Consider the following 17009-nt stretch of genomic DNA (forward strand, 5'->3'; position numbering starts at 1 on the left):
TTTTGTCTTTTATTTTGTCTGCAATTTCTGTATTCTAAAATACTGTAATGCACAAGCTAAATGCTTGAACCCAGTAATACTATTGGAAAAAGTATGTTGTGGAAGACAGGCAACTTAATATTCTAAAGAGACTAGTAACATTTCAAATACAGTGAAATTAGTAAAAAGAGGTTCTTGAAAAAGGTGAAGAGGTTCTTCAAATTAAGCTATACTATATTTCTTTGGCTCTATTTTTATTTTAACCTAATATACTGTAAGGGTTTACCTTATTTGTTCTCCATATTTTTTAGTATAGTTTGTTTGGGGAGGGGGGTGAATATTTTTCTCTTTGCTATTGATAGTGCAGACTGCATGGCTATGAATAGCTATAGGTTTCTTTTGTTTAGAGCACATTTCTTTTGCCTGTGCATAAGCTGTACTTCCAACTCACACTCCCAAGTCTCCCTCCTGCAATAGAACTAAAGTGAACCAAACAAATCATTTAGTTTCAGCTTTTGAAATGATTTTTTTAGTTTTGAACTTTGAAAATTTGAAATTTCATTTCACTTTCAAACAGTGAATCAAGTCCAGAACTAGACTAAAAGCCATAATATTGTCCCATTTATTATTGTCAAAGGCATTCAATGACCGTGAATGCTGGTTTAAATTCTGAAATGCCACGGGCCTAATGGGGGAGTTCCCATTAGATGCAATTCCAAAGAGAAGTGTATTTATGCTGTCTCTTAGATGCTCTACTTAAAAGTGTTTACTCTGAACCCTTCTGAATGCAATGGGATTGGGTACAAATGACATAGATAAATACACTGATGGAGCTCATAGGGTTAGATGGAAATAGCGATAACTTAAGTGGTACTAAAGGGATGACTTTGAAGTTTCCTGTGGATTGACTCCTGCCATCACCTTTAACCTCTAGGTAATCTTTCGAAAAAGGAATCAGCCCACAGATACTCAACAGCTCTCTTTGATTTATAAACGTTCAGTGTTTTTCATCTGGTTTATCTTGCCCACACTCACCCCCTGCTGATCAATCCCATAGATAAGTCTGTCCTAAACCCATCCTCAAAAGCACTGATACCAACAACCTGTATCCTCCAAAATGTTTATTTCATACCAATAGCTGCATGGCAGTTTTCTTGTCAAGAGTGGAGTGAAAACCATTCGCATTACCATGATGAGCATATTCCTTACAAAACACTCTTAAAGCCTACATTGGAGGTTGGTTGTCAAATGATTCACATCCTTTCCTTGGGAGACATACTGAACTACTAAAGTTTCTCACAGAACGTTAAGAAGATAAATGATAGAAGTGTAAGTGCAGCATTCAATGGGATAAGAATATTGTGGAGCCCTTGTGTGACATGGTTAGGTTTTTCATAAGTGTATCATTGGTAAACACTTTTTACATAGATTAAAAAATACTGTACAAAACTGAAGTACATGTCCTGAAATCTTAAGAGAGAATTAAGAGAAGCCTGCTTACTGTATATGGAGATATCTGGATGAACACAAGCCATTTTTACTGACTCTGTACTATGCTATTATTTTCTATCTGAAAATGAAAATATGGATCATATTTATTACACAATCTAGAAATCTTTGCTATTGTTTGGTCCACAGTAAAATCTGCAAACACTTCACAGTAGTGAAATGGGTTTAAATTCTGCAAGTGTGGGTACAAGAGCCAGGGTGACAGCAAAATAGACAAGTTTAAAGTTCCATGGGCCTGCAGGAGTCCACAAACAAGATGATAGCAAAAGAAGCAAACCTGGGCATATTCTTACTTCTGATCCTACTCCTGGAAAGGCTCTTCCCTTCTTCTCAAACCTTCTCTACTCTTGTTGACTGCACCCCTTGCAGCCAACTTCATCTTCTTACCTAGATAATCTTTTTCTGCCCTCTCTAATTTGACCATCTTAACATTGTCTCCAGTGCCCAGACCAAGACATCATTTCAGGTACTCTGTGGGACTGCGAGCTGGAGTGGACTTCATATTCACATTTGCCTTCCATCTTACTCTGGACTTCATTCTCTTGATTTTTCCAGAACTGCAACTGCCTACATCTCTTCATCCTACTCTCCTCGACCTGGATAGGGTGGTATCATTGGACTTCTGCAATCTGTGCCTTGGCAATTCTCTTAATGTGCCTCTCACTCCTTTATCAGATACCTCTTTTAGTTGATGTAACTTCCCTTACTCAGCTGATTATCATTGTTGTCTAATGTCTACCTGGCTGTCTCAATAATTTTCTCCTTTTCCCCTTCTGTCTACTCTACTATCCCTGGTGATTTCAGCATTGATTCTTCTCACCACTTGAATGAACGTATTTCTCTCTGTACTCCTTCAGCTACTGCATTACATCTCCTATTGCTTATTAAAATGGGCACCAGCTTTATCTGGTCTACCCTTTCTATCACCCTTGTTGACTGTTTCAGTGACTACTTTTGCTTTTGCTCTTTCACTCCCATTTCTTTCTCTTCCACTAACTTCCACTACAGCCTTTCTTTGGAATCTCTCCATCCCCTCCTAGCATTGTGCCCTCCAAAATCACCTTCAATCTATTGACTTTCTCTAAACTTATGGGCTCTATCATCTCTGCTTTCTTTTCAGTACTTGCGGCATCTCAGGATTCTCTGCATCCATTTGTCCTATTACTTGAACCCCACCAGTATGGCTGTTGCCTAAGCTCTGTGCTGTCTATGAAACTTTGATCTGGGAACCTCTGGCACCACCTGGTTGTCCTCCTACCTTGACAATTGCACTTATCAGATCGTCTGGCTCGATCAGTGTTATACTGTTCTCTCTTTATACCTGGTCCATAGGTTCTCTTCATGCAACTTTCAATAAAAATATTGGCAGATAATGCTCAAGATCTGATGATGTGCTTCTCTCTTCCTTCTTGTAATACACTTTTCTCCACAGTATTAATGCCCATCTCTTCCTGGAGGCACTCCCATTCTATCAAACTAAACCTCTCTCAGGTCTGACCTTCTTTCCTCTCGATCCTTCTCGTCTCATCACCCTCTACCCCTTCTCCTCTTTCTAGAGCCTTATTGTTATTCTTCAACCCTTTCTCTCCTACTCCTATCACATTTCTGCTCTAGCCACTCCTGTTGCTTCTTCCTAAGCGATATCTACCGGATCCTACCCTTGTTTTACTCAACCTGTAGTTCAGACACTGGCGTTCACCTGTCTGGACAAATGCAACTAATTGTTTTGCTTTTCTTTTAATTTCCATTTTTATATTATTGTATGTGTATATTATTCTATATCTTATATGTGTATTGTTTTAAATAATATTGTAAGTTTCCATGGATAAGGACATTAAGCAAAATAATAAGTTGAAACTACTTGTTATCCCTTTTTTGTTAAGCTGGGATACCAACCCAAGTTATTGTACAGGGTACAAATCATTAGTGATATTCCATTTGTGTGGTGTTGATTGGGCACAGGAGATGAAGTGCTTCAGATTTGTTGAATGTCACACATGGTGAAAAAAGAAAAAAAAGAAGGGACCCAAGATGCCCAGCCTGTCAATATAATGCTTTCATTCCAAGCCAAGTTCTCTTTAGTGATGAATCAAGGTTTTGTGTTGACCATGTTGATGGTCATCTGTGAGTGTGGTTTAGATGGGAAGGAATATAATAATAATAATAATAATAATAATAATAATAATAATAATAATAATAATAATCATAATCATAATAAACTTTATTTTATATAGCACCTTTAAAGGTGGGTTCTCAAAGTGCTTTACAGAATGACAACAACAACAAATAAAAAGAATACACAAACTAAAACACAATTACAATATATAGATGAGACCGTGGATAGTGGTACTAGAAAAGCAGAGGTGTGAAGAATGGGACCAGTTAAGTAAAGGCTTTTCTAAAGAAGAGGGTTTTGAGTCTGGATTTGAAGGAGTTAAGAGAACGTGACTCTCTGATATCCTTGGGGAGAGAGTTCCAGAGCTTGGGGGCATAACAGGAGAAGGCGATGTCACCCATACAATGTATATGGGCTTGGGGGACAGTAAGGATAGCAGAATTAGAAGAGTGAAGGTTGCGAGGTGGGGAGTAGGGTGATAATAGTTCAGACAGGTACTGAGGTGCCAAGACATCAGAGCCTTATAGGTGAGCATAAGGATTTTAAAGTCTACATGGAATTTGACCAGAAGCCAGTGCAAGGACTCCAGGATAGGAGTAATGTGATCATTTGCACTAGACCTGGTCAGGATTCTGGCTGCTGAATTTTGGACATACTGCAGTTTGTTCAAAGTAGATTTAGATACCCCAGTAAGTAGAGCATTACAGTAGTCAATTCGAGAGAACACAAATGTGTTGATCAGCTTTTCAGCCACAGTTAGTGATAGCATAGGGCATAGTCTAGCGAAATTTCTGAGGTGAAAAAAATAAGTTTTGACAGTATGCTGCACAAGTGGGTCAAATGTTAAGCCAGAATTGAATATAACCCCAAGGTTTTTCCATTTAGACTGAAGCTCAAGTACAGAACCATCTACAGATGGGGTTACAGGACTGGCTTTACGAAGTTGATGGGGGGTGCCAATAAGCATGACTTCAGTCTTGTCGCAGTTAAGATGAAGGAAGTTTTGAGTCATCCAAATTTTTTATGTCAGAGATGCAATTAGATAGAATAGAGACAGCCACATCAATGTCCGGTTTGGTATTGATGTACAGTATATTTGAGTATCGTCAGCGTAGAAATGAAAGCTGAGGCCATGTGATCTTAAAAGCTGACCAAGCGGAAACATGTAAATGTTGAAGAGCAAGGGGCCCAGTATTGAGCCCTGAGGATATGCGCTATTTGTTGTATATAACATGCCAATAATTAGGGAGATCCAAGTGATATGGTCTGGGCAGGAGTCTAACTGTCGTAAAATGCCACTTGTAGTGATTGATGGCAACCTGACTACAGAGCACTAAATTGATCAAGCACTGGGACCTCCCTTGCTACCCTTTCTGTAGACTCTGCTTACAGCATTTCAGCAGATTAATGTACTTTCTCATGCTGCTCATATACAGTAAGAACAGCTTTCATAGGAGATGAAATTGTGACAGGTTTGCAGCAGATGCTCTACTCACCAGTGCATCCAATAAGCAGGGAAGACATCTAAGAATCAGAAACTATTAAACAGGCATATGAGTGTCTAGGCTCTAAGAGAGGAATTGGAGCCAAATCCCACACGTCAGCATCTGAAACCTGTTAAGCAGAAGTACAGTTTCCAGCAGGTGATCATACATACCCTACTAAACCCTCACCTTAACACACTTCACTTTGGATTTCAAAGACAAAATCTGATAAAGGGGTGTCTTGTCTGCGAAAGGGACACTACCGGACAACCTAATACAAGGCCACCCATTAAATGTCCATTAAAGGATATATATTAAAGGATTATACAAAATTTTAAACCAAAAACTATCACCGTACTAATCCAGCACTTGGACCAAAGCATAATTCTAGCCAATAAATGACTGTATCAAAAGTATTTGTAGAAGAAGGTGTTGCTAGTGGCTGAAGATGAAACTAACCAATTAAGCTACACAAGAGGACAGCAAACAACCTGCAGATTTACAATGTGAAATCTGCTATGTCTAATTTGGTGACTACATGGAAGGCTGTTAGTATTCTGATACTGGCAAATGGATGGAAAAAATGCTTTTCGACCACGATCCTGATTTAGAGTTCAAAGTGTTTGAAGTCACTGATTATCACAAAACTACAAAGAAGGCAGGCGAGGATTACGCAACCAAAGATGGCATGGCTAGATTCAGTAAGCATATACTGTATATAGTCTATATAATCTTTTGCATTTACAGTACAAGTGTGTTTTCTGGACTTGAAGTACCTCATTCATAATTTAACAGACAGCTGACAGTAAGAGATACACCTTCCCCACTATTAGTCCAGTAAGCCAAGGGCATAATCACTATATGATAATAACTTTGTGAATTTGTTACAGTTAAACATGATATATTTCAGCACATATAGAAATCCTGCTGCGAGATAATTCTTTTTTCCAGCCATGAGAGACTTTCTGTTGTGTGCTGATGTGATGGCAGGTTGAACGTGTTTTTTAGGAAGAGCTACGATTTAATTGATTGAATCTGTATTATTTACACAAGATCTTGTACTACGTGGTTTCCGCTTAATACAGCTAACTTCCCTTCCTCTTAAATGGCTACAAACCATACCTTCAGTCGACTACAATTTTAAGGATCAATTGTTTTGGTGCACATATTCATAAACTCCTACAGTATGTGTTCTGTGACTTTTTAAACCACAGGGCGTTGCCTTTAGGTATTTGCCTAAAAGAATGTTAAAAGGAACATTTAACTTCCCTTAATACAAAATTAGAATTTAGCAGATGTTTCATGCACACAGAGTACAAAGAAAACTAAACTATGATGCAAAGCCCACTCTAGAACTAGGTTGTTAACTTTAAGTTAATTAATTTTAGTTTTGCCATTGTTTACCAATTGGCATAGCATTGTATGTATTGATTCCTAAGATTTACTGTTCAGCTCCAAATTTGAAAAGCAGTTATTCAAAGACAGAACTAGTCCATTTGATGTAACCTTTCAATGATTTGTGTTTGTTGTTTCACACTGAATTATCTGTTGGCATGACAAGAACCTTGACCACAAAAATGTAATTTCATTCATTCATAAGCTAGCCGAGAAGGCTGACAGCAATGTCTCACACAAGTCAACTGAACAAATCGGGCACTGGCACATGATTAATGACAGCTGAATGCTTAGACCTGTATTGCTTCAGACCAGATGCATAGGAATCCTTAAATCAAACTTTGCACATTTTAGTTCCGTGATCAAGACTATTTACAGCATGTGTTCAGGAATACAGAATGCCTAAAAGCTTCATTTGAAACTGTAGTCTTCAATGAATATTAAGTGAATTAATGAATACAGTTGTCATTGACAGTATTGTTACAAATTCATTATATTTTTCTTCAGCTTCCTGGTTGGATTTACATGGTTGCCGACAATCACATTGCCCATCGTTCTTCTGCCAGCACTAACTTTGTACGTTTATTACAGGTAAAAGAGCCACTGGTGCAATCTACAGTACTTGTTCACTAAGAGCGTGTGATTATAGTCAGATCCACCTTGACTTGTTTAAAAATATCATTTCACACTAAAACTAAACCTGGCTTTAATTTTTGAGACATTTACAGGTAGTTTTCAAAACCCTGGTAGGAGAAACATCTGAATACTGAAAGTTGTTTTGCATGAATTCATGAATATAATTTTCCAAATATAAATACCAAGAATCATGTTATTTGGTTATAATATTAATCATTAAAAAACATTAAGCTACGTTAAAGAAGGAATCCCTGACATACAGTAAGTCACCTCATAAAAAATAAATTAAAAAATCACTAAATAATATATATCAATTTCAGTACTATGGTATAAGGATGATATTATTTAGTAACACAATTTTATAACTCAGTAGATTTTCTTGTAATCTGAAAATTAACGTTGATGTCTGGGGAAATACAGGCATGTTGCTATATACCTGTAGATCCATCTGATTGCAGATTTTTTTTTTCCTGAGGCCAAGGAAATGTATCAAAAAACAAAATATACAGGAATGTCTCAATCAAGTCCAGGTAGGTCTTCCTTACTCCATAATCAAGGGCATCCATTCACCAATCCAATTTCTAACCACTTCATACAAGGATGAGGAAAACCGAAGCCTGTCTTGGCAAGCAATGGGCACAAGACAGGATACACCCTTAACAGGCTGCCAGCTCATCACACGGCAGACACAAACACACACACACACTCACACCAGGACCATTTTTTTCAGAAATCAATTTACTTGCCAGCAGTCCTATGGACTCTGGGAGGACACTGAAGCACCCAGAGGAAAAATGAGCTGGAACATTAGATCCAGCTGAGGTGCCATTTAGTATTCATTTATGAGTAATACTAAATGTCCCTCGGTTACATTCTACTTGCAGATAATAAACCTTGTTGGCCAAAACCAAATGAGGAACAAAGCCTTTAGTTAAACCTTTGCTGTTTTGTCAAGACTATGATATGCCGTGTTACAGGAGGACATTTGTAAGATAAGGGGTTCTCTGGTACCAAAATGTGCCACCTGGTTTATTATTGTCCTTGAGTGTATGAGATAAGTATCAGTTATTCTGTTTTCTCATCATGCCTTTGGAATATAACTACTATAAAACCAGTCCCTAACTAGAGTATAATATAATAATATTTGTGCTCCATTAGGGACTGAATGTCATATCTATAAAACAACATTGTATATGGGTGCAAATAAAAAATCAAATACTGATTTAAGGTGTTTGATATACTAGTTCTGGTGTAGAACTGGATGCATTTTATGAGGACAAAAAATCACCAAGCAATTTTCTTGTCAGTGTTTTCTCTTCTTAGCTGCTATAAAATGTTCCATGTGTGTATACTGTACATTTTCATAAGTTGGGCATATAAAATATTGATTTTAGCACTTAAAACATAGCAATGAGGCCATTCTACAAAAGTAACATCCAATAAATAAAAAATGTACTGAATTTTGGAGTGATGGTGCGTTAGTGTTCCACATATTTGCCTATATGACAAAGTGGTCTTCTATATAGTATGTTCAATTCATCATTAGTTTAATCAACTTCTCATGCCTGCATAGATCATAAAAATAGAAAGAAGCTAATTAGTTTTATTTAGCCATTTAACATTAGTTGTGCCATATTAATCTGACACCAGCATTAAGACTTTAGAATACTGTTGGTATTTTATGACAATATTTCTGTTGTTTCTGGTTTTAAAATTACTTTGCAATAATTGCTGTGTGAAATAAAACAGCATGTTAATTTTCACCTCAAAAACAAGAATACATTACCCTTTTCACTGAGGTAGAAGAACACAGACACAAACAGTTTAGATCCAGATTGCAATAAAACATTCCTCATATTTCGTCACATAAATGAAAACAGGTCATAAAACGTAATTTGCCTAATGATGTTCATTCACCCACTCACACACTGTTGTGGATGCAGGATTAATAGTCAAATCAAAAATATCTTAATGCAGTATTTATCTGAGAACATTATTATTATTTCCATCCTGCTCCAGCAGTATAAATGTGTCAATGGCCTATTCTAATACAGTTTGCATCCCAATAAGAATTAAAAAGGCACTCCTCTCAGGGGCATACCAAAGAAGCACCCATATATCACCCTGTCTGAAACAGGCTTCAGGTGACCTTTCTTCTTTCATGATGAGCTGAAAATCTGTTGCAGGTGTTCAAGCTCTACAGACACTTTCATTAATGAACATTGTCTGCTGGTTAGATGATAAGAGGGTTACATGAGTGTGGATGTGTTTTCTGTTTCATGGTGCAAGAATAACTCTCCTTGCTATTTAGCAGTAGCAGTGTTTTACTACTGCTGCTACTACTCTAAGAATAAGAATAAACACCCGTGAGAGACAGAAAAATAAATGTCACAATCGTGACTTCAAGAATAAGAATAAGAATAAGCATTCTTGACGATAAAAAAGAGATAATCTCTTTGTTTCACTTATTGATTGTATAGAACATTTTTTCATTGCATACGTTTATTCTTACTCATCACTCTTGACTGGATATCGAAACAAAACAGTGGCCTCTAAAGTATTAAGATAATTCCATGAATACCATACAGTATAATAGAAACTAAGGATTTGTGTATCTTGTTTGGAGGTGAGGCAAATCATGATGAAAGATTCTATAACACAGTCAGGGTGCAGATCTAAGCCTCCAGAATTTCAGTTCACACACCGCCTCTATGCTTGAAGACATGGCCTAGTTAGCAGAGGAATAGACACAGGCTTTATACAGCTTTCATCATATTCTTCCCCCAGTTAAATAAAATTCAGACTTGGGATGCACATCACTGGCTCAATGACCCTGCCAGAATTTCTTCAGTCTCAGGATAGGAAGGACATAAATTGCAGTGAGTTTGTACCGTAACTCAACTCGACAAAGACAGGGGTTCAATCTGTGCTGGTGCCAGTTGTAGTTCAGTTGCTTTTACATATGTCAAGGACTCAATGTGTGTTCCTCTGGACACCAGCAAATAAGCAGAACCAGACTAGTAAGTGAGGCTATGGATAAGTGCTTTTCACATTCATCTCTGTACACCAAATTAATACATACTCTTTGACAGATATAACAAGATCACAAAAAAAACTGTTAAGATTTAATGAGGTTTAATGTTTTACTGAAGATTACACAATAACGATTTCTAAAATCCTCAACTGCCATAAATAATTTGCTATGAAATTATTAATTTAATGTGTGCCATATGTATTAGTTACATATGCTATGATCATGATAATATATTAATCATCATGGTATATCATGATATGATGATTCACGAGCAGCACAGTGGCACATTGGTTAGCATTACTGCTTCTTAGCTTTGGAGATAAGGGTTCAATTATGGATCTGGAGTGGTATCTGTGTGGAGTTTGTATGTTCTCCTCGTGTTCACATAGATTTCATACAGGTTGCTACTGGGAAAACGTGCTTCTGGGAAAATTTGCCCTGAGTGTGTGTGTGTGTGCATGTCTTGGTCTACAAGTGTCTGGGGATAGACAGGTGTACCCCTCTTTGTACCCACTGTTTACAGGATAAGCTCTGGCTCCCCTCCAACACCAATATCTACAATCCTATGTAACAAATTCCTAAATTGAATACAGTTAATTCATGAAGTTATTATCAGGACAATGAAACAAAATCATTTTTCATAGCCGGTGTAATGACATTTTATTACATTGAAATGTAATGACATAGGTACAATTATTCATTATGTTAACTAACATTTTTCAACATTTGTCAGAAGATTTAGCTCCAAGGCAAGTAACATTGTTCGGACATATTCAACATCCGGTATATTGACGACATGAGGGCATTGTTCCCTTGATAAATTCCTAATACATACACAGTATATTAGGAATACAATCACTAGATCAATGATTTAGATTCTTGTACAGTTAGTAAACTTATTAGGTTTGCAGATGATACCAAAATAGGAGGTCTAGTAAACCCCAGACATGCAAAGTAAAAAAAACTAGTGAAAGACATGCAGGTAGCAAAAGCAGATAATATACTCTTGACATAACATTAAAAACACCGAGCTCTAAGCAGCAATCTACAGGAAAAAAGTCTAGTCTTTTACTAAGCAATGCATGGAAGAAGTATTTGAAGACAGATTGTTCGAATATATATAAACTTAGCATTACTACAATGAGCTCACAAATTCATTTTCAGGAATTATTATACAGGCATGACATAGGTAATTCAGTTAGCTGATTACAATTTTAATGAACAGTGTAGATTAACAGGTGGACTAATGTGAAAGTCAAAGGCTAGTAGTGTGTCTGGTCACTGACAATGGAAGTTGTGTATCTACAACACATGGTTTGCACCAGGTTACAGAAGCTGTCTTCTAGTATTCTGTCCCATTCCACCCACCATTCCTGGGTGGGCAAGCATACTGTAGCGTTTGCAGGTTCGCCCCACGGAGTGACCGAGGCACCACCAGCTGCCACCGTACCTCGCCACTGGAGGGGAACCCGCCACCCCCGGCGCAGCACCCCGTCCTTTACCTCCAAGGCCTCCCACAGGGCACAGAGGGCCTTGACGGACTTTGGGTGCGGGGCGAGCTCTCCAGCGGAGCACCGGCCCCACGTCAGGATCAGCTGCCTGACGCTGCGCCAGGTCTGGCAGGCCCACCCCCAGCGGCCCCTCCCGGGCCGTGGCCGCGGTGCTCAGCTCCGCCACGGTGCGGACAGCCTCCTCACGCTGCTCCCGCCGGGCGCAGTGGTGGCAGTCCGCGGCCTCGCAGGGGCGCCACGAGAGAGCGTCGGCATTGAGATGGCGAGACCCCACACGGTGCACGACAGTGAAGTCGTACTCCTGCAGGATCTCTACCCATCGCGCCATCTGCCCCTACGGCTCCTTAAAGTGGAGCAGCCAGGTGAGGGACGCATGGTCGGTCCTCAGCCGGAACCTGGTCCCGAACAGGTACGGCCTGAAGTGGTGGACCGCCGCCATCACCGCCAGCAGCTCGCAACGGGTCACGCAGTAGTTCCGTTCAGCCCTAGTCAAAGCCCGACTATAGTAGGCCACTACGCGCTCCCCATCCGGCCCCTCCTGCGCCAACACCGCACCCACCCCCGAGTTACTCACGTCGGTATCGAGAACATACGGCAACCGCGGGTCGGGGTAGGCCAGCACGGGGGCCCCCACCAGAGCTTCACGCAACCGGCCGAAGGCAGTCTCACAGCCCGAGTCCCAGTCGAAAAGGCGGCCCTTGTCGGTGGGGCAGTGCACCGGGGCAGCGATGCTGGCAAAGTCCCGGACGAACCTCCGGTAGTACGAGGCCAACCCCAGAAAGCTGCGGAGCTCCGCGACGGTGCGTGGAGTCAGCCAGCCCCTCACTGCGGCGACCTTACCTGGGTCCGTAGCCACCCCTCGCGGTCCAACAACATGTACCTGGTCCTGATCGAGGCCCTCGCAGCTCCGCTTGTCTGGCCCCCTGGCTGATTCGGGGGCAGGATCCAGCACGCTCGCTCCCCAGCTCACAGGCCTGGTCTGCCCCGGCGACTGCCGCCGCCACCGTCGCCACCACTGCCTCTTTTTCTCCCGGCTCCGGCAAGCCCGTGTCCCTCAGCCTTCGCCGGGCCTGCCCTCTACCAGGTGAAGTCGCTCCCCCTGCCACACCAACTCCTGCCGGCTCAAGTCCAAACTGGCCCCCACTCGCTACAGTACGTCCAGCCCCAGAATGAGTCCTCCTGGATGGATGCGAGGTAGCAGGGGTGGCGCACCGTCGCTGCACCTAGACGGAAGGCAAGCAGCTGTTTCTCCCGGACTGCAGCGAGCTGTCCTGTCATGGTCCTTAGCCGCAGGCTGGAGGCCTCCCATCCTGGGGGGTTGGTGCCCTCGGTGTTGGGGAGGACGCCCGGCCGGAGTAGGGTTACCGATGAACCGGTGTCGAGTAGGGCCAGGCAGGGTTGGTCCTCGATTTTGCAGTGGAGGTACAGGCCCCGGCTACAGCCGACTCGCCCCACGGTGGCGTGAGGGGCGCTGGTCTTAACAGCGCTCTCCAGAGCGGGGGTTGAGGTGTTCGAGGGGCGGCCTTCCCCACACTGAGTCGCCCCGTTCCTGTTTCCCGACACCGATCGAGGAGTGCGTGGTTCGGGTGCCAGGCAGAACCGGGCTCTGTGTCCCCTCTTCCCGCAGCGGTTGCAAATCAGCGTGCGGGGCTGTTCCGCGGGGGTCGCTGCATGGGCTGGCTCCTCTTCCCCCTCGCTGGATTCCTCCGTCGCCGCCTCGGTCAGCCGGCAGGGCGCACTGCGTCTGCTGGCGCTTCCAGCCACCCCGAACATGGCCTCAGCCAGTGTAGCAAGGGCCAAGGCTCCAGCGATGTTGGTGCGGCCAGCTGCACGTGGCGCCGCAGCTCCTCAGGTGATTGGGCCTTGAGAAAGGCCTGGAGAGCCATCTCCCGCTGCGCCTCCCGGGGGAAAGTTGGGTATCCTCGGCGGGCGAGGAACGTGACATCCGCGGCAACCGGGCCCAGTCGCTCTCCTGGTCGGCGCCGCCGCAGGGCCAGCCTCTCCCGCATCAAGTCCGGCGCCTCCTCCACACCGAAGCGCAGCTGGAGAGCTGCTGCCAGCGCCGTGTATTCGCCTCTGTCTTCCTCCGGAACATCCAGGAGCACCTGGCAGGCCGCTCCTTCTAGCGCCGCCGCCAGGTGGCCGGCCATCTCCGCCTGGCTCCAGCCATTCGTCCGGGCCGCGAGCTGGAACTGCGCCTCGTAGATTTCCCAAGGCGCTTCCCCATTGTAGCGACCTGGTCGCACCCGCGCCGATGGGTGTGGGAATCGCTGATCGGCTCCGACAGGGAGAGTATCCTCTATTTGGGGTGCCCGCTGACCAGGAGTAGTGGCCAGTCGCCCCAATTCTACTGGCGGGACCACTATTGAATAGCCCTGGTAAGGGCTGTGGCCACCTGTCGCACCCAGGAGTTGCTCAGGCTCCTTATGTGCGCTGCCGATGGGTTCTGTTTCTTTCAGCGTCAGCCGGCGCTTAATAGAATCTGGTAGTGTCTGCCACGAGTTGTCCATTCTGCCCGCTTCTGACACCAATGTAGCATTTGCAGGTTCTTTTCAGAACGAAGAATGAGTGGAGATGTGATTAACAAACAAGCATTAACTTTATTCGTTAACAACCACACAAAACCAAACACAGGATATACACGCATATGAGGAGACTGACGGAACACGTACACATCGTTAGGGTGGTAATTAACTAACAACACACTATATTTTTACAAGACTACACAGGGCACTCGAACTACTAGGACATTATTTGTCCTAGTAATAAGGGGCGGAGCGGTGGCTCTGTGGCTAAGGCTCTGCGCCTGTGACTGGAAGGTTGCCAGTTCAAATCCTGCAGCCGGCAGAGGAATCCTAATCCATTGGGCCCCTGAGCAAGGCCCTTAACCCTGACTGCTCCAGGGGTGCTGTGCAATGGCTGACCCTGTGCTCTGACCCCAAGCTTCTCTCCCTGTCTGTGTCTCCATGGAGAAAAGCTGGTGTATGCAAAAAGATGAATTCCTAATGCAAGAAATTGTATAGGGCTAATAAAGAAACATTATTATTATTTCCACAGGTAGGGTCAGCCGCTGGTCATCGTGCTGACCCTCAGACTCTCCCCGGCTACCACTCCCAGCATGCCCAGCGGTACTACAAGCGCCTAAGGGCGCTTCCTCCTCACCACCAGGCGAGGGCGTTATAATACACTGTACCTGTTCACTGGTCTCTGAGCTCTATATGCCATAAGTCATGGCAGCTCACCCCAGAAATTCAATGTATTACCTGGTTTAATCCTAGGAATGTTCTACCTTGACAAGCTAAAAGAACTGAAACGTTTTAGTCTTCATCAGAGCTACTAAGGCGTCTGATTCAAGTATCCAAAATATTCAAAAGCATTGACAACATCAGCTACCCAGTGGATTTCACCAACAGTAAAACATGGACCAGAGGACACAACAGACACTGCAGGAAAGTGGATTTTAGAACCATGACAAGAAAGCAGTTTTTTTTTTAGGTATAGAGTTGTGGAAGTCTGGAAAAACATAACTAGTGATGTTGTTGAAACTGATACCATGGCTTCTACCAAGAACTGATCCTTAAATCACATAGGAACAAGCAACCAGACAGACTGTATAGGATGTAGAGCCTCTTCTCATTTTTATTATACCATTTTTCAGTTTTTATAAATGCTTAATGAGCTCAAAATCAGTCACCTTAATTAAAAAATAAATAAAACAAAATATACTAGGCTGGTTAATTATTAATTAACCCATAATTTCAGATTATTTCTTCAATGTGTTTCATATATGGTATTTTGTCACGAAAAGCAATATAATCAGATTCATTTAATGTGGCAACCGTGGAAAACAAATTCACACAACTAAAGCAAATTATTCGTTTATTTTAAAAAAAATACCCTCAGCTGTTCCGCATCCGACACAAGCGGTGTACTGAGGAAGCAGCAAGGAACAACGCATTCACTTACACGGATACATTTCGTCCTTATTTTTGGTATAAGACGGAAACAAAAGTTAATGCGCAAACACGCATTGCTGGCATCTTTTGGTCACGGTGTCTTTTTATGCACCGCTAGATGGGGCCGTTGTATTAACGCATCACATTTCCTAGCATTAACTGAAAATAAACTGTAAAAGCCTAAAGCTAGCCATAATGTGCAACTTATATCTAAAATTAAATTTAAAGAATATAAATAAGAGCTATTAGATTGAATGCTAAACCTCTTTAAATGTATGTTATAAAAATATTGAAAAAATGTACGAGGTTACAACATTTACGTTAGTTACATAAGGATTCCCCGCACATTTTATCAATTCTCATAATCAGTACATATGTTGCTTTGGCAATTAAATACATTAAACGTCCCCCTTCGTGTTCGAAACTATCTACCTGACAACATTTTTGGATAATAAGACGTAGTGGTAATTGTTAGTACGTCTGATTTCTTTATTGAAAGTTTGGTCTTACCAAGTTCTAAACTGAGTCGCAATAACCCATTGTCACCGGCGGGTTTTTGTCAGTGACTCTTATCTTGGATAAATGTTTACCTTGGGTTAGAGTCTCCGAACAGACCAAAGCTGTGCCGTCTGGTCAGAGCGTTCACACTTAAATGCGGAATATCTTAGGGTCACATAAACACATCAGATGTAAAAGAACACTGTAAAGCACAAGAGCAAATAACCAGTGGATCATTTAAATGACTGTGTGCTTTCTAAAGATAAAGCCTTTTATTTCTCAGATGTGATTATAATAATGCGTTTTTAATATGATAATAGGCTGCTAAGGCAGAATAGAAGATTATTAGGCAGACTGCATTCCTACCAATTCTAACCTGTGACTTTATACAACAAGGCACTGAAGTACCGCAACGAGGTATTCGCCAATTATTTTGTGAGGCAAAAGAGAGATACACGAAGACAAACAAGAATCTAAAGACTTTACAAAAGAGCAATAAACATTTACTGATAATAAGCATAAGTAAATAGGTGGGGTACGCGTTTTTCTCAGATTCAATACAGCGTGCTTTCCATATGCAGTTCCTTATATTCAGTTAACCATCTGTGCCGTTTTAAATGGATACAAAGTTTGTGATGTACTGTACTATAGTGTAGGGTCTTACAGGTGTTGGGTACAAAGTTACGTAAAATAACAAAGTTTTAAAACGGTATCACTTCATTTACGACAGACTAATTAAAAACAGTAATGTAAAACGTTCATTTTTTCCGTTTGTTAGTACCCCCAACACTTTTACTGGGGCATTCAAGACATGGATTTCCTTGGACAACGTTGTTTTTCATTCATAAAGTGATGTCAGTTGAAGACTGTTTCTCTGATAGGCCTTGTCTT

This window comes from Lepisosteus oculatus, chromosome 1 (genome assembly GCF_040954835.1).
Source record: "Lepisosteus oculatus isolate fLepOcu1 chromosome 1, fLepOcu1.hap2, whole genome shotgun sequence".
Taxonomy (NCBI): Eukaryota; Metazoa; Chordata; class Actinopteri; order Semionotiformes; family Lepisosteidae; genus Lepisosteus; species Lepisosteus oculatus.